The sequence below is a fragment of the Rattus norvegicus genome, chromosome 11 (genome assembly GCF_036323735.1).
Source record: "Rattus norvegicus strain BN/NHsdMcwi chromosome 11, GRCr8, whole genome shotgun sequence".
Lineage (NCBI taxonomy): Eukaryota > Metazoa > Chordata > Mammalia > Rodentia > Muridae > Rattus > Rattus norvegicus.
In genome coordinates, this window is record NC_086029.1 from 50,353,231 (window position 1) to 50,371,734 (window position 18,504).

An 18,504-nucleotide genomic window follows, 5' to 3' on the forward strand; every position below is an offset into this window, starting at 1 on the left:
ATTATAATATTATATAATTATACATAATTATATATAATAAATTACTGTATTGTATATTTTATTACATAATATTGTATTATTGTATAATATTAATATTATATAGTATTTTATTTATAATTATAATATTATAATTGAGCTTTAAAATTCTAACTTAGAAAAGCTATTAACCTATAAACTGTAACACATTTAGTGACAAGCTTTATTTAGCCTCATGTATTTGTTTTCAAGGTTAAGACTAAAATCATGAAAATTTAATAGATAATGGTCCTCAAACTCTTCAGAGATCTGCTGAATGTGGGACTTAAATTGTTTATGAGAGAACTTTCCAATATAGAAGGAAATGTTCTTAGCAGGAACACTGTGGTCTCCAAAGTATATACATGGGTCACACGACAACCTCACCTCAATTATGGTAAAACTAACCACTAGGAAACACTGTCCAATGCCACATCTGTTGCCAGTGTTGAGGCCTACTTACCTAGCATAACTGTAGCCATTTTGTTTATACCTGCAGCCAGCCATCTTATGCTTTACATGGAACCTTTCTTATGTGCTGTTACTAGGAAACGTTGTCATGCTCATGTTGGTTGCATATTCTGTGATGTTCTATGCTTTGGTGTTCTTGAAAATCAGTTGCCACAGAGGTCAGTTAGAACTGCTTTGTATAATTAGCCACAATAATCTTAGACCTGAGCCAACCTCCTAGCAACACTTCCTGCACCCATGTATGAGCTTTTATGGCTTTTGTCTTTATAAACTGCCCCTGGGATGAACTCCAAAATGAGAGAGATACCTGCAGCAATGTAAGAAGCCATTTGTAATAAAACTTCTGTTTTTAATAGGGGTCAAATGAAGTTTTAAGTTTCTGAGACCTCCCTGGGAATTGGCATCCTACTTTGGCAGAAAGCAACATGTATGTGGCTAACTGACATCCTGTTCAGCAAGTTAAGATATGAATGATAAGCAAGTCAAGTTGCCATATCCCAGGTGGATAACCCAGCCAATGGGAACAGGATAAATGTACAGCAAAGACATGTTTCCATGGAAGTCTCCTATCCTAAATCCTTATTGGTGGAATAACTTGGTGCAGATGTTTGTGGATTTCAAGCTTCCAAGCTCTGTGGGATTCTGGTTCAGAGTCCCAGTCTTCCCTACTGAGTCTGGTCTGCATCCCTGATTGTCCCTGACTATCCCTGTCTGACTGAGATCACTGTTCATGTGGTTTGTGGGGCAACTCCTGGACCCAAACAACTGGGGTTCTGCCCAATATGTGGACACTTGCCCCAGGCACCTTCTCCACAGGAAATCTCTCAGACTTGGGTCTGGCAGCCAAAGGCCCATGCTGCTCTGTGTAACAGCTGAAGCTTAAAACACCATGTGTGGCAGAAGAAGACCTATTGTAATGTCGCGCGCCCAAAGTCTCGCCAGCAGGAACGACACGCGAACACCAAGATCCTTCTGCAGCAAAGCGTTTATTACATCTTGAAGAGGAGAGACGCAGGGCCCCAGCATGGCATGGCTTATATACACCCTAGCGTGGCGCATCCACACCTGATTGGTCACTTACCCATGATCTCATAGGCAAGCCCCGGAGTGGGCAAAGACCTGGCATGAAGACACTCTTGCACATGCGCACACAGTTAACTTCCTGAAAGGAAGTCGGGCTGGCGCGGCGGAAGCCAGCGCCATCTTGTAATGGCAAATGCTATCCCAGCTTTCCACGTGGGGTGCAGTGGAAGCCAGTGCCATCTTGTGGTGGCGAATGTTATTGCGGCTTTCCACACTGTAAAGCCCAACCAACTCCACTTTGTGTGAGACCAGGGACAAAACTCCAATTCCAGATAGAAAATCACACAGTCCTCCTGAGCAAACATCTTATGGCAGCCTACACCACTTAGCAACAGCCAGCCAGGCTAGAATAGCGGGGTGAAGGTACATGTAGATAACTTAACACATCCTGCAGAGAATAGATTACTTAGCCATCCAGGTAGTCTTTTTCCCTGTGTGTAGGTCCTGAAGAGTATGCCACTTGTAGTGCCATTTTAAAAATATTAACTTGTTGACCCGTATGGAAATTCCCCAAGCTTGCTTTAAGTACAGTAAATGCCCTGCACTTCTAGATTTGAGGCTTTCACTCTGACCCACTGCACAGGACCGTCAGAGACCTTGCTTGAGAGCTTGTAATTGAAAGATACCACGCAGAGAGACCCTTACTCAAGTCTTGGGAAATCGCTAGAGGTTTTGGCGCAGTTACACACAATTGGCTCATTCAAACATAGCAGTGAGAACAAAGCAGAAGAGTACGTGCTAGAAGTCAGGGGCTTATCAGGGTCTGGAGGACATCTGGTTAAAGTATGGCCCTGAGTAAACTGGGGGGATGTCTTCTTGCCGGATGGCCCATGAATCAGTTCCGATAGCCTGGGATGGATCCTCATTCCTTTTCTATATCTTTATGGCCTGCTATTCCTGGTGGCAGGGCTTAGTCCTGAGTCTGTGGCTTTTGGGGCTTACTCTTTTAGTTTTATATTTTTAAACCTTAAATTCTTATAATTTTCCTTTCATTCCCTTCTTCTTCTACTAAATAATTCTAATCTTAGAATTTTGATATCAGGTCTCGTATTTGGTCTCACCACTTGTCTTAACAGACTGGTACTGTTGTCTCAGAACCATCAACCACACAGCATCCACTCGATTTTTAACAAAAGCAATTAACCTGTTTGTCACGCAGGGGCCAAAAACTAAAACCAAGAAAATTATTAGTAATGGCCCAGCTATAGCAGAGAGTAGGTTAGTCATCTAGGAAAACTGAGTGAACTAAGACTCAAACCAACCTTGTTAAGCATCTCTATCTTTTTGTAGGAGTCAAGCCTATTAACTAGTTTTTTTTTTTTAACACACATGGACCTATAATCAGAAGCAGAAGCAAAACTAAGAAGGGTCCCATAAGTGAAGATATCAGAGTAGTCATCCAAGGAGATCTACTAAACTAGCTCTCGAACCATCTCTGATGTGTTTTTCTGTCTGTCTTTTCTTTTATTTATGGAGTCTCTTTTTTTTTTATTAACTTGAGTATTTCTTATATACATTTCGAGTATTATTCCCTTTCCCAGTTTCCGGGCAAACATCCCTCTCCCCCCTCCCCTTCTTTATGGGTGTTCCCCTCCCCACCCTCCACCATTACCACCCTCCCCCCAACAATCTAGTTCACTGGGGGTTCAGTCTTACCAGGACCCAGGGCTTCCCCTTCAACTGGAGCTCTTACTAGGATATTCATTGCCACCTATGAGGTCAGAGTCCAGGGTCAGTCCATATATAGTCATTAGGTAGTGGCTTAGTCCCTGGAAGCTCTGGTTGCTTGGCATTGTTGTACATATGGGGTCTCAAGCCCCTTCATGCTCTTCCAGTTCTTTCTCTGATTCCTTCAACGGGGGTCCTATTCTCAATTCAGTGGTTTGCTGCTGGCATACGCCTCTGTGTTTGCTGTATTCTGGCTGTGTCTCTCAGGAGAGATCTACATCCAGCTCCTGTCAGCCTGCACTTCTTTGCTTCATCCATCTTGTCTAATTGGATGGCTGTATATGCATGGGCCACAGGTGGGGCAGGCTCTGAATGGGTGTGCCTTCTGTGTCTGTTTTATTCTTTGCCGCTCTATTCCCTGCCAAGGGTATTCTTGTTGCCCTTTTAAAGAAGGAGTGAAGCACTCACATTTTGATCATCCGTCTTGAGTTTCATTTGTTCTAGGCATCTAGGGTAATTCAAGCATTTGGGCTAATAGCCACTTATCAATGAGTGCATACCATGTGTGTTTTTTTGTGATTGGGTTACCTCACTCAGGATGATATTTTCCAGTTCCGAACATTTGCCTACAAATTTCATAAAGTCATTGTTTTTGATAGCTGAGTAATATTCCATTGTGTAGATGTACCACATTTTCTGTATCCATTCCTCTGTTGAAGGGCATCTGGGTTCTTTCCAGCTTCTGGATATTATAAATAAGGCTGCGATGAACATAGTGGAGCATGTGTCTTTTTATTAAGTAGGGGCATCTTTTGGGTATATGCCCAAGAGAGGTATAGCTGGATCCTCAGGCAGTTCCATGTCCAATTTTCTGAGGAACCTCCAGACTGATTTCCAGAATGGTTGTACCAGTCTGCAATCCCACCAACAATGGAGGAGTGTTCCTCTTTCTCCGCATCCTCGCCAGCATCTGCTGTCACCTGAGTTTTTGATCTTAGCCACTCTCACTGGTGTGAGGTGAAATCTCAGGGTTGTTTTGATTTGCATTTCCCTTATGATTAAAGATGTTGAACATTTCTTTAGGTGTTTCTCAGCCATTCGGCATTCCTCAGCTGTGAATTCTTTGTTTAGCTCTGAACCCCATTTTTCAATAGGGTTATTTGTCTCCCTGTGGTCTAATTTCTTGAGTTCTTTGTATATTTTGGATATAAGGCCTCTATCTGTTGTAGGATTGGTAAAGATCTTTTCCCAATCTGTTGGTTGCCGATTTGTCCTAACCACAGTGTCCTTTGCATTACAGAAGCTTTGCAGTTTTATGAGATCCCATTTGTCGATTCTTGATCTTAGACCATAAGCCATTGGTGTTTTGTTCAGGAAATTTTTTCCAGTGCCCATGTGTTCCAGATGCTTCCCTAGTTTTTCTTCTATTAGTTTGAGTGTATCTGGTTTGATGTGGAGGTCCTTGATCCACTTGGACTTAAGCTTTGTACAGTGTGATAAGCATGGATCGATCTGCATTCTTCTACATGTTGCCCTCCAGTTGAACCAGCACCATTTGCTGAAAATGCTATCTTTTTTCCATTTGATGGTTTTGGCTCCTTTGTCAAAAATCAAGTGCCCATAGGTGTGTGGGTTCATTTCTGGGTCTTCAATTCTGTTCCATTGGTCTATCTGTCTGTCTCTGTACCAATACCATGCAGTTTTTATCACTATTGCTCTGTAATACTGCTTGAGTTCAGGGATAGTGATTCCCCCTGAAGTCCTTTTATTGTTGAGGATAGTTTTAGCTATCCTGGGTTTTTTGTTATTCCAGATGAATTTGCAAATTGTTCTGTCTAACTCTTTGAAGAATTGGATTGGTATTTTGATGGGGATTGCATTGAATCTGTAGATCCCTTTTGGTAAAATGGCCATTTTTACTATATTAATCCTGCCAATCCATGAGCATGGGAGATTTTTCCATCTTCTGAGGACTTCTTCAATTTCTTTCTTCAGAGTCTTGAAGTTCTTATTGTACAAATCTTTTACTTGCTTGGTTAAAGTCACACCGAGGTACTTTATATTATTTGGGTCTATTATGAAGGGTGTCGTTTCCCTAATTTCTTTCTCGGCTTGTTTGTCTTTTGTGTAGAGGAAGGCTACTGATTTATTTGAGTTAATTTTATACCCAGCCACTTTGCTGAAATTGTCTATCAGCTTTAGTAGTTCTCTGGTGGAACTTTTGGGATCACTTAAATATACTATCATATCATCTGCAAATAGTGATATTTTGACTTCTTCTTTTCTGATCTGTATCCCCTTGACCTCCTTTTGTTGTCTGATTGCTCTGGCTAGAACTTCAAGAACTATATTGAATAAGTAGGGAGAGAGTGGGCAGCCTTGTCTAGTCCCTGATTTTAGTGGGATTGCTTCAAGTTTCTCTCCATTTAGTTTAATGTTAGCAACTGGTTTGCTGTATATGGCTTTTACTATGTTTAGGTATGGGCCTTGAATTCCTGTTCTTTCCAGGACTTTTATCATGAAGGGGTGTTGAATTTTGTCAAATGCTTTCTCAGCATCTAATGAAATGACCATGTGGTTTTGTTCTTTCAGTTTGTTTATATAATGGATCACGTTGATGGTTTTCCGTATATTAAACCATTCCTGCATGCCTGGGATGAAGCCTACTTGATCATGGAGGATGATTGTTTTGATGTGCTCTTGGATTCGGTTTGCCAGAATTTTATTGAGTATTTTTGCGTCGATATTCATAAGGGAAATTGGTCTGAAGTTCTCTTTCTTTGTTGTGTCTTTGTGTGGTTTAGGTATAAGAGTAATTGTGGCTTCATAGAAGGAATTCGGTAGTGCTCCATCTGTTTCAATTTTGTGGAATAGTTTGGATAATATTGGTACGAAGTCTTCTATGAAGGTCTGATAGAATTCTGCACTAAACCCGTCTGGACCTGGGCTCTTTTTGGTTGGGAGACCTTTAATGACTGCTTCTATTTCCTTAGGAGTTATGGGGTTGTTTAACTGGTTTATCTGTTCCTGATTTAACTTCGGTACCTGGTATCTGTCTAGGAAATTGTCCATTTCCTGCAGATTTTCAAGTTTTGTTGAATATAGGCTTTTATAGTAAGATCTGATGATTTTTTGAATTTCCTCTGAATCTGTAGTTATGTCTCCCTTTTCATTTCTGATTTTGTTAATTTGGACGCACTCTCTGTGTCCTCTCGTTAGTCTGGCTAAGGGTTTATCTATCTTGTTGATTTTCTCAAAGAACCAACTTTTGGTTCTGTTGATTCTTTCTATGGTCCTTTTTGTTTCTACTTGGTTGATTTCAGCTCTGAGTTTCATTATTTCCTGCCTTCTACTCCTCCTGGGTGTATTTGCTTCTTTTTGTTCTAGAGCTTTTAGGTGTGCTGTCAAGCTGCTGACATATGCTCTTTCCTGTTTCTTTCTGCAGGCACTCAGAGCTGTGAGTTTTCCTCTTAGCACAGCTTTCATTGTGTCCCATAAGTTTGGGTATGTTGTACCTTCATTTTCATTAAATTCTAAAAAGTCTTTAATTTCTTTCTTTATTTCTTCCTTGACCAGGTTATCATTGAGTAGAGCATTGTTCAATTTCCATGTATATGTGGGCATTCTTCCCTTATTGTTATTGAAGACCAGTTTTAAGCCGTGGTGGTCTCATAGCACGCATGGGATTATTTCTATCTTTCTGTACCTGTTGAGGCCCGTTTTTTGACCAATTATATGGTCAATTTTGGAGAAAGTACCATGAGGAGCTGAGAAGAAGGTATATCCTTTTGCTTTAGGGTAGAATGTTCCATAAATATCTGTTAAGGCCATTTGTTTCATAACTTCTGTTAGTCTGTCTATGTCTTTGTTTAATTTCTGTTTCCATGATCTGTCCATTGATGAGAGTGGGGTGTTGAAATCTCCCACTATTATTGTGTGAGGTGCAATGTGTGTTTTGAGCTTTAGTAAGGTTTCTTTTACGTATGTAGGTGCCCTTGTATTTGGGGCATAGATATTTAGGATTGAGAGTTCATCTTGGTGGATTTTTCCTTTGATGAATATGAAGTGTCCTTCCTTATCTTTTTTGATGAATTTTAGTTGAAAATTGATTTTATTTGATATTAGAATGGCTACTCCAGCTTGCTTCTTCTGGCCATTTGCTTGGAAAGTTGTTTTCCAGCCTTTCACTCTGAGGTAGTGTCTGTCTTTGTCTCTGAGGTGTGTTTCCTGTAGGCAGCAGAATGCAGGGTCCTCGTTGCATATCCAGTTTGTTAATCTATGTCTTTTTATTGGGGAGTTGAGGCCATTGATGTTGAGAGATATTAAGGAATGGTGATTATTGCTTCCTGTTATATTCATATTTGGATGTGAGGTTATGTTTGTGTGCTTTCACTCTCTTTGTTTTGTTGCCAAGATGATTAGTTTCTTGTTTCTTCTAGGGTATAGCTTGCCTCCTTATGTTGGGCTTTACCATTTATTATCCTTTGTAGTGCTGGATTTGTAGAAAGATATTGTGTAAATTTGGTTTTGTTATGGAATATCTTGGTTTCTCCATCTATGTTAATTGAGAGTTTTGCAGGATACAGTAACCTGGGCTGGCATTTGTGTTCTCTTAGGGTCTGTATGACATCTGTCCAGGATCTTCTGGCCTTCATAGTTTCTGGCAAAAAGTCTGGTGTAATTCTGATAGGTCTGCCTTTATATGTTACTTGACCTTTTTCCCTTACTGCTTTTAATATTCTTTCTTTATTTTGTGCGTTTGGTGTTTTGACTATTATGTGATGGGAGGTGTTTCTTTTCTGGTCCAATCTATTTGGAGTTCTGTAGGCTTCTTGTATGCCTATGGGTATCTCTTTTTTTAGGTTAGGGAAGTTTTCTTCTATGATTTTGTTGGAGATATTTACTGGTCCTTTGAGCTGGGAGTCTTCACTCTCTTCTATACCTATTATCCTTAGGTTTGATCTTCTCATTGAGTCCTGGATTTCCTGTATGTTTTGGACCAGTAGCTTTTTCCACTTTACATTATCTTTGACAGTTGTGTCAATGATTTCTATGGAATCTTCTGCTCCTGAGATTCTCTCTTCCATGTCTTGTATTCTGTTGGTGAAGCTTGTATCTACAGCTCCTTGTCTCTTCTTTTGGTTTTCTATATCCAGGGTTGTTTCCATGTGTTCTTTCTTGATTGCTTCTATTTCCATTTTTAATTCCTTCAACTGTTTGATTGTGTTTTCCTGGAATTCTTTCAGGGATTTTTGTGACTCCTCTCTATGGGCTTCTACTTGTTTATTTATGTTTTTCTGCATTTCTCTAAGGGAGTTCTTCACGTCTTTCTTGAAGTCCTCCAGCATCATGATCAAATATGATTTTGAAACTAGATCTTGCTTTTCTGGTGTGTTTGGATATTCAGTGCTTGCTTTGGTGGGAGAATTGGGCTCCGATGATGCCATGTAGTCTTGGTTTCTGTTGCTTGGGTTCCTGCGCTTGCCTCTCGCCATAAGATTATCTCTAGTGTTACTTTGTTCTGCTATTTCTGACAGTGGCTAGACTGTCCTATAAGCCTGTGTGTCAGGAGTGCTGTAGACCTGTTTTCCTGTTTTCTTTCAGCTAGTTATGGGGACAGAGTGTTCTGCTTTCGGGCGTGTAGTTTTTCGTATCTACAGGCCTTCAGCTGTTCCTGTGGGCCTGTGTCTGGTGTTCACCAGGCAGGTCACTTGTAGCAGAAAAGTTGGTCTTACCTGTGGTCCCGAGGCTCAAGCTTGCTCGTGGGGTGCTGCCTACGAGCTCTCAGCGGTGGCAGCAACCAGGAAGATCTGCACCGCCATTTCCGGGAGCCTCTGCGCACCAGGGTTCCAGATGGCGTTTGGTGTTTTCCTCTGGCGTCAGAGATGTGTGCAGAGTGCAGTCTCTTCTGGTTTCTCAGGCGTGTCTGCCTCTCTGTAGGTTTAGCTCTCCCTCCCACGGGATTTGGATGCAGAGAACTGTTTATCCGGTCTGTCCCTTCAGGTTCCGGCGTTCTCTCAGGCACAGGGGTCCTGCCACTCCTGGGCCCTCCTCCACGGGAACCCAGAGGCTGTATACAGTTTCCTCTTGGGCCAGGGATGTGGGCAGGGGTCGGCAGTGTTGGTGGTCTCTTCTGCTCTGTAGCCTCAGGAGTGCCCACCTGACCAGGCGATGAGGTGTCTCTCCCACGGGGTCTAGGAGCAGAGAGCTGCTGCGGGCCGGGATCCGCGGGTTTGGGACTCCCGGTAAACACAGGAAGTGCCCAGTCCTAGAGGAATTCTGCCTCTGTGTGTCCCGAGTTCACCAGGCAGGTCTCTTGCAGCAGAAAAGTTGGTCTTACCTGTGGTCCCGAGGCTCAAGCTTGCTCGTGGGGTGCTGCCCACGAGCTCTCAGTGGCGGCAGCAACCAGGAAGCTATTTATGGAGTCTTTAATTACTCCTGAATGGTCTGTATAGAAGCAACATTTTTCTTTTAGTATAGCACACAGACTCCTTCTTTAAGGAATATCAGGTCTAATCTTTTTTTATTTTGAAGGACTACCTCTGAGAGGGAGGTTAGGTATTCTTGGAGGTCAGCTAAAAAGTCCTTCCCTCTTTTTATATCTGAGTCAATGACAGTTCTGAATTCTCTATAAGCCTTGTATTGTAGGGCAACAGCAGATGTCTTTGTGCTGCCCTTGTAGCACCTAGATAGTCTTAAGTAATTCTCAACTCTTTTTTTTTATTAAGTCTTTAGCATCAGGATTCTAATCTGGGCACTATCTAAACCTATATATCAAGGTCATGACTAACTTTTAGAACTTTTAAACTTATATAGACTGTGATCCTTGAGGCACAGTCCCAAGAAGTGTTAGGAGTACTAACATATGTAATAATCATTTGTAATAGAAATCAAGCCTATTCCCACACCTATCCCAATGGAACCCAGGGCAAACATGCCGAGTGTCCCTCTGGGTCCCAGCTCTCAGCCCCAACAGCTAGTATGTGGCTGGTGAGGGCTGAGAATTGACGGCTGTCAGGGTGGTCAGCAGCACCAGGTACAGTCCTTTCCAGCGAGGCTTGAGTGTCTGGGCTCCGTGTCGTTGTATGTAGCTGTAGTCTCCGACCTGGAACTGATCAGATGTCTCAGGGGTCTCTGGGGTATAGGCTGTTGTCAGCTGTGACCAGACTTCTTTTCGTATCACCTGTAGGTCTTTTAGCCTGGTATATAAATCATTATTACTATGATATGTTGATTTAGTAACATCATCTAATATAGTCAGGGGAGCTGAGGCCCCATATAAGATCTCAAAGGGGATAAGGCTGAATCTGGAAGGGATATTTGTTGCTCTGAAGAGAGCAAGAGGGAAGGAGTGTCACCCAGTCTGCGCCAGTCTCCATGGTCAATTTGTTTAGGGTCTCTTTTAGAGTTTTATTTATTTACTTTATCTGTCCTGAACTTTGAGGTCTGTAAATATAATGTAATTTCTAATCGACCTCTAAATACTTGGCCACACCCTGGCTTACCTTGGCAACGAAAGTAGGGCCGTTGTCCGACCAGATTACCTTGGGCACTCCAGACCGGGGGAAGATTTCTTCCAGTATCTTCTTGATGACTACGGAGGCCATCTCTTGCTTGGTGAGGAAAGCTTCTATCTATTCCTGGAAAGGTATCTACAAGCACTAGGAGATAATTGTGATCATATTTTTTTGGTTTTATCTCAGTGAAGTTTACTTTGACTTTTTGTTAAACTCTCTAGGTCTCTTTGTCTTGTTTGTTTGTTAAGCATTCACTTATTGACATACTTTATTTTTTTTTTACTGTCTCTCTTGGCTAAAATCTTAAAGTCTATTATATATATTTTAACTATTTGGACAAACTTTTTATCTCTTAAATGAGTCCATTTTTTTATTTGGCAAAGTGAGTCTTTCGTTTGTTCTCTGGGGGGGTATAGCTTTCTCCCCAAGTGTGTCATTGTCCTTTTATCTTTTAAACAACTTGGGCCTTTTCTTCTGTTGTACATTCTAAGTGAGGCCATCCCTTAGTCCAATCCCAGTTCCCAGTGGCTGTTTCTTGTAAGCCTGTAACCAGGATAGGCTCCTGTATAGCCATTTCCCGAGCCACTTTATCTGTTTTGTTACTGTCCCATGTCACTGAATCTCTTCCTTCCTGATGTCCTGGGCAATGAATAGTACTCACAGTTGTTGGCTTCATCAGGGCATCTAAGAGATGGCAAAGACATCTGTGGCGCTGATGTGCTGGGGGGTTGGGGTTTAGCCATCCCAGATGACATTGTGTTGTCCACCACGGCAGCACCCACTTATCTCTGACCTTCATGAAGAGAACTGTTCCCATCTGTGGACAAGATCCTCGGCTTTCAGCAGGGGTCAATCAGTCAGTCGCAGAGGTCTTTCCTCCAGCCATGGGCTTCTGTCAGTGCTTGACACTCGTGTTGTGGTGGCTCCAGGTCAGGATTGGGCAGCAAAGTGACCAGATTGTCCCCAACCAGTGGAGAATCTAGTCTATGTCAGCTGATCAGTGGTCCCATCCTCTGGGACATTTTATTTAAAGGCAAAACATCAGCCATTCTATCACAGTTTAAGTCCTGGATTGGGTGATAATTGTTAGTGCCCGGCTGGCAGGAGCGGTGCGTTCCAGGCAGAATGGCACTAAGCCACACATCTTTTAGCATCAGGTATTGGTGCACTGAGACAGGTTTTAAGCTCTACATATACAGTCTGCAGATATGCATACACATGGCCTTATCCAGCCGTCTTAGCCCACGCAAGCCATTTTGGAGAGCAATTTTCTCATGAGCAAGGGATAGGGGCAGTCAGGGATGACCATGAACTAGTGGGTGGGTTACCCGGCCCACGCCAAGGTCCACTGTTCTTCGGGCAGTCCATAAGTATTATTTGTTGTCAGTAGCCCCTTGTACTTAAGGTCTTTGGATATTGGCCCACTGGGGGGCATAGGAGCACAGAGCATTGGGTACCTGTATCCACAAAACAACTGGGCGGGCTTTCCTTTTATCTTTGTGCATAGCCAGTACTCTAGGACCGAGAGGGTTGTCTTTGGGGCCACTGGAGAGGCCCCTCTTGTTCTTCTTGGGACAGTCCCTGACCCAATGTCCTTTTTCTTTGTATTAGGCACACTGATCTTTAGCCAGGAATTTTCTTTTGTTGCCAGGTACTGTCTTCCTAGGTTTTCTAACTACTGTGGCCAGTATATGTTCCTCTCTTGTCTTTTATCTCTCTTTAGCTCTCTAGCTTCTTCTTCTTCTTTTTTTTTTTTTTAGTCTCTCTGTTAAACCTTACTTTTTCTGTAACTTATATTAACTCTCAGCAACATATAATAACTCTCTCAGTGATTTAGCTTAACCCTTTAAGTTTTTGTAACTTTTTTTTATATCCTTTCTTTATCTTAGCCAGATTGGTGGGGCATTTTCCAGCCCCTCAGAGACCCACCCTTGGAGTCTGGCGGCAGACCTGGAGCACTCCCTACCTTCAGGCGTCTGAAGAGAGCAGGCAGAAGTGAGGGCCTTCCATCCGTGTCTGGAACATTTTTTCTGGCCTCTAGTAGGAATCCGTCTTTCCTCGGTGGTAAAGAAGACCTGTAACAGTTACTAACAAGCATCTCAAATGGGATGGTGAGAAAACAAGAGAATCTTGAGAATAGAGGTCCACTGAAGAGGGTAAATAGCGTTTAGTCACACAGCTAAGCCAGGAGGCTTTCTTGGGACAAAAAAACCTTGTGTCTGTGAAACAGAAAAGTGAGCAAAGGGGCAGCCTATCTGTTACCGGCTGTCTCTCTGGACTTAGATTTTCCCTTAAGGAGTACCTCCCTTTAGTGCCAGCTCAGTGGCTCTGTCTCTCAATAAACCCAGCCTCTGAAGGACACTAGGCTTCTAGTAAGAACTAATAACAAAAGGATGGAGAGACGGTTAGAACCTGGGTGTTAGATACTAAGCAGCTGACAAAAGAATTGTAACCAGTTCACCTGGGGCTTCTTGTCTCTTACATCTAATAAAGAGATTGTTAATACTATAGTATCAACCTTTAATAAAAAAAAAAAAACTATAGCTCTCTCCATGTCTCTGAATATCAGGACTGCAGTAGTAGTCCTTCACCAAACTGTCTCAATGGGCTAAGGGCCCATGGAAAAGAAAACATTAATCCTGACCTTGGCCACAGCCAAAGCCTGAATTTTAAATTTTGACTGGCAAAACAAAGTTCTTCACAGTTTGTTGTAGATTCTTTGAAACTATTTTAGGGGCTTCTCTGCCCCCCAACCTGGGACATTTCAGGGGCAGGAACTGGCTGCTGTGGGGATAGGATCAAAGGCATTCTCTATGTTAATGATGACCAGTGAGAAAAGTAATTTAATGCTGGAGACTGACTCCTCTCTTCGAATAGGGCCAGCAGATAAGGCAGGCTCCTTAAAGAACTTCTACTAATGAGCACTCTCTTTCTGTGAGCAGGAGTTGAAGGTCTGGCCACTAAAAGCAGAGATTCCTTTCTTGTTCTTGTTTTCCTTAGAGTCCTCCCCCACCTCACTCTCAGCCTTTTTAGATCATTCTTCCTGTAGCATTTCTAACACAGCCTGTCCCTTTTTTATAGCCTGTTGACAGCATTTCTGATCTTTTAGGCAGCTACGCACTAAGTGCCATACCGGCTGAAACTCCGCCTTTAAGATTCCTTGCTCCCAAGCAAAATTTAAATCCTTTTCTAGCTTATCTCAGCTGTCCACCATGAGATTCCCAGAGATCGAAAACCAAGGTGTAGCAATTCACTAAGAAATCTCTCTGTAGTGTTTTTTTTTTTTTATCCTAAGCCTTTTTCTTTTAAACAGCTCCTGAAGAGCCAGAAAAATTGGGTGAGACTTGAGAAATCCCCATGCTCACTGTAGCAGCTCCGCAGCTAGTTTCGCTCCCCACTACTGTGTGCTGCGAGCACAAGCACAGATAAAACACTATTTTAAAAATTAACGTTGGCTATCAACCAACACACCGCCACTAGAGCAGGGTCCATAAAATTAAGTTTCTTACTCACTATACTTGTTTCATACCGGAGGCCTTATCTGGCCTTACCTTCCTCAAGGTTTTTGTTAATGTCTGTTTACACAACTGTTAACAGCAGCTAGGTTGGTCAAAGGGAGCAAAGGGAGGGGCCTCTCTCCTTGGGGAGGAGGCTCAAGAGAGAAAGACAAAACTCCCTGGCAGAAAACAATTTTTTTCAAGCAAATTATTTTTAACTTTTAACTTAAGCACCAAGAGGACCAAGTAAAACTCTTTGATGAACAAAGCAAACAATTTTATGATTTCAAACACAGTCGTCAGTCCAAGATTTCAAACACAGTCATCAGTCTAAGCCAAAAAAAAAAAAAAAAAAAAAACACTCGACAATACCACAGAAAACAAACCAGACAAACAAGACCAAGACAAAGCATCCTATCCAGAAAACCACAGTCAGGTACACAGAGTGGGATTCCACATCCACTCTCTTCCTCCTGACTGGCCACAGCCGGGCTCTCCTGACTGTTCTCCACCCATGGAACGTCTTCCAGGGGCTGCAGCTTGCGGGCCCGGGGTGTCCCCCCTTCCGCAGCCAGGGGGTCCTCACGGACCACGAAGGCAGCTTCACCGAGTGGGGATACACATCCACTCTCCTAGCACAGGGCAGGAATACACATCCACCCTCCTAGCACAGGGCAGGAATACACATCCACCCTCTTAGCACAGGACAGGAATACACATCTACCCTCTTAGCACAGGGCAGGAATACACATCTACCCTCTTAACACTGACCAGTACTAAGACACACATATGTACACACACAGCGGAACCAAAACAGAGACAGACACAGACTGACAATTGCGGCGCCGCTCACACTGAAACACTCAGACAAACATCCAACTCACCTCTAAGGGGTCTTCAGAGTCTGGGGTGGTCGCGCAGATCCTGGACGAGCCCCCATTTGAAAGATACCACGCAGAGAGACCCTTACTCAAGTCTTGGGAAATCGCGGACCCCAGACACAGAGAGACCATTTTGGATGTAATAAGCAAAGGCGAGGTTTATTACGGAGACCTATTACAGAGATCTCCGGGCCGACATGTATCCCACTCAGGAGACAGAGGTGTCGACCCTGAAACTCAAAAGTCAGGGGTTTATATAGGGAAAGCTAGGGGGTTTTGGCGCAGTTACACACAATTGGCTCATTCAAACATAGCAGTGAGAACAAAGCAGAAGAGTACGTGCTAGAAGTCAGGGGCTTATCAGGGTCTGGAGGACATCTGGTTAAAGTATGGCCCTGAGTAAACTGGGGGGATGTCTTCTTGCCGGATGGCCCATGAATCAGTTCCGATAGCCTGGGCTGGATCCTCATTCCTTTTCTTTATCTTTATGGCCTGCTATTCCTGGTGGCAGGGCTTAGCCCTGAGTCTGTGGCTTTTGGGGCTTACTCTTTTAGTTTTATATTTTTAAACCTTAAATTCGTATAATTTTCCTTTCAGTAATAAGCCCTTATGAATTTACATTGGAATTGGGTACTTGGTCGTCTTTGGGGACCTGCAACTTGGGCAATACACTATGACCACTTCCGCCAACAAAGCCATCAAGACCATGGGGACCTCCTAGGACTGCCATTGTAGATAGTGGTTAAGTCTAGGTCCTTTTTATTGATACATTGGCCATTGGTATTATACCTCTTGGTATAATTTATCCTTCTCAGATCTCTGATATTGACTATAGCTTTAACTGCCTCCCACCCAAGGCTACAACTGCCTTCTTTTTTCACATGTAAAAATCAAACCTCAGGCCTCACTTTCCTGGGACTATGACATCTTCAGCTGAGAAAGCCCAGATTCTGAAAGGAGATAAACTCACAGATGTTTTAAAACCCAAAATATTTTTGGGCTCCCGAGCTTTTACTATGAGTCAAAGATGCGAGGCTACTGCCTTTCCTACAATGTGGGATTCAGTATAGATTACAACATGTCATAATGTCAATACATCTAAAACTTTTATCTCTTTTTGTAAACTTAAAAAACATTCTTGTAAGCTTCAGGCTGTAAGGGTTCAAAAGTCGATATAGACCCCAAACTCGGAGCAAATGCAAAGACAAAGAGAGCTCATTCTGCAGAAACAGCCAGCATGTGGGGGTGGAGGTACCGGTGAGGTTCAGCCATTCTTTGAAATGGTGACCCAGACAATGGCATGGAAGCCTTCTTACAGGGAACCAGGGGAACTGTCTAGAAGAATTAGGGAATCTAAAATGTCATTGGTGGGTGCTGTAGGTCACAGTGCTCAGTGGTCTGTGTTCCTATGTCATGGATGTTTACCACAGGTTGAAATAGAGCTTCCCAGCACAGATGGCCCATTCTGAGGTACGATATTTTCTCGTTTCGGTGATTATCCCCAGCCTGTTCTTTGGGAGGGGGTTTTACGGTCTGTTCCTGGAGCTGGTGCCTTATGTCCTTCTTTTTGAAATCAGGCCTGGTCCTTAAATGGAGACAAATAGGGTTTATGTCAGTCTTTCAAGGGAATCGACTTGAACCCATCTTTTGTAGGTCAAAGGAACTGTAGACAAGTACTAAGTTATTCCTCTGCCAGTGAAATCGTGGAAACAAAGTTTTTAAGAATGTAGAAACAAGGTTCTGAAAATGTAAAAACAAAGTTTTAGTAGACGAGAATGACAAGGACTCACTGACCCAGGCCAAGCTAATTAAGACAAAAAAAAAAAAAAAAAAAAAACAAAAACAAAAAAAAAAAAAAAAAAAAAAAAAACTGCTCTTCCTACCCTTCCCTCTGGTAAAATCTGAAAACGACCACAAGATGGCACCACAATCCTGCCCGATCAACAGTTCCTCCCCAAACACTGTAGGGAAATTTCCAACTTAGCCCTTTTCCAGAGATTTTTCCAAGGTCAGGTGCAGGGCTAGATGAGGAAAAGTGACTGACTAAGCCAAGAACAGCCCCTTGAGCAGGACAGCCAATACCAGAAAACATCCTTTGCCCTATGTACCACCAATGAGAATGAGCTAGCTACCCCTGCTGCTGAAGTCGGCCCTCTGTAAAGAATAAAAGATGTGTGCTTTTTGAGTTCAGGGTTGACTCTCCCTATGAGGCTGAGCAACCCCACGCATGTCGGATCAATAAAACTCTTGCCATTGCATTGGTCCAATCGTCACTTTGTGCTCTGTGGGTCATGCACCTAGGCTAAGACCTTGGAGGTCTAACAAAATGAGTCAATTCAAACTAGATTAGATATAAAAGCAGGTTTATTAGGATACTGCTCTTGGGCCAGAGAGAAAGATACAGAGGGCATGAGGAAGAGAGAGAAAGCAGGGCTACAGAGAGAAGGAAAGGGGAAGAAGAGAGTTAAAAAGAACCCAAAAGGCTGGATTATATAGCAAAGAGCCTCTGGGAGGGAGGGAAGCCCAGATTCTGAGCTGGAAAGTTCAGGGTTTGTGGCAGGGTATGTCAAGTAGGGGATGAAGGATGCTGGGAGAACCTGTGTTAGCATTTTAAGCTCCACCCTGACAGTTACCTGGCAACAGCCAAGTCTGCCTGACACCATAAAAGGGGACGCTTACTCACTCCTCAATCTCTTGCCCTTGCTCCCTTTTATTCTCCCACTCTTCCCCTCTTCTCCTTTGTCCCTTCTCCCCCCATCCCCCACCCTCTTCTCTCCACATGCTCATGCCAGGCCTCTCCTCCTCTCCTCCTCTCCTCTCCTCTCTTCTTCTCTCCTCTCTTCTCCTCTCCTCTCTGCTTCTCTTCTCTTCTCTTCTCTTCTCTTCTCTTCTCTTCTCTTCCCTTCTCCCTCCCTCCCTCTCTCTCTCTCTCTCTCTCTCTCTCTCTCTCTCTCTTTCTCTCTCTATCTCTGTCTGCCCTCCCCATTTTCTGAATGAACTTTATTCTATACTACATTGACAGTTTCCTCAGGGGGAAGGGATTTCTCCACTTGAGGCACTCCCCTTCCCCATAGTTCACCACACCTCCATAAAACATAACCCCCCTTCTCTTTATCTTTTTATAAATACAAAACTGGTGACGAAACCCAGGTTGTTGGGATGGCAATTGTGACTTGAGTCCTGACAAACCACACCAGGCAAACATGGTCTCATGTGGGGGAAGTTTATTAGGATGTGGAGACAAGAGGGGCAGGAGAAAGAAGAGAGGAAAAAGAGAGAGAAGGAGAGAGAGAGAGAGAGAGAGAGAGAGAGAGAGAGAGAGAGAGAGGAGAAAGAGGAGAGAGAGGAGCAGGAAAACTCTGCCTTTTATTT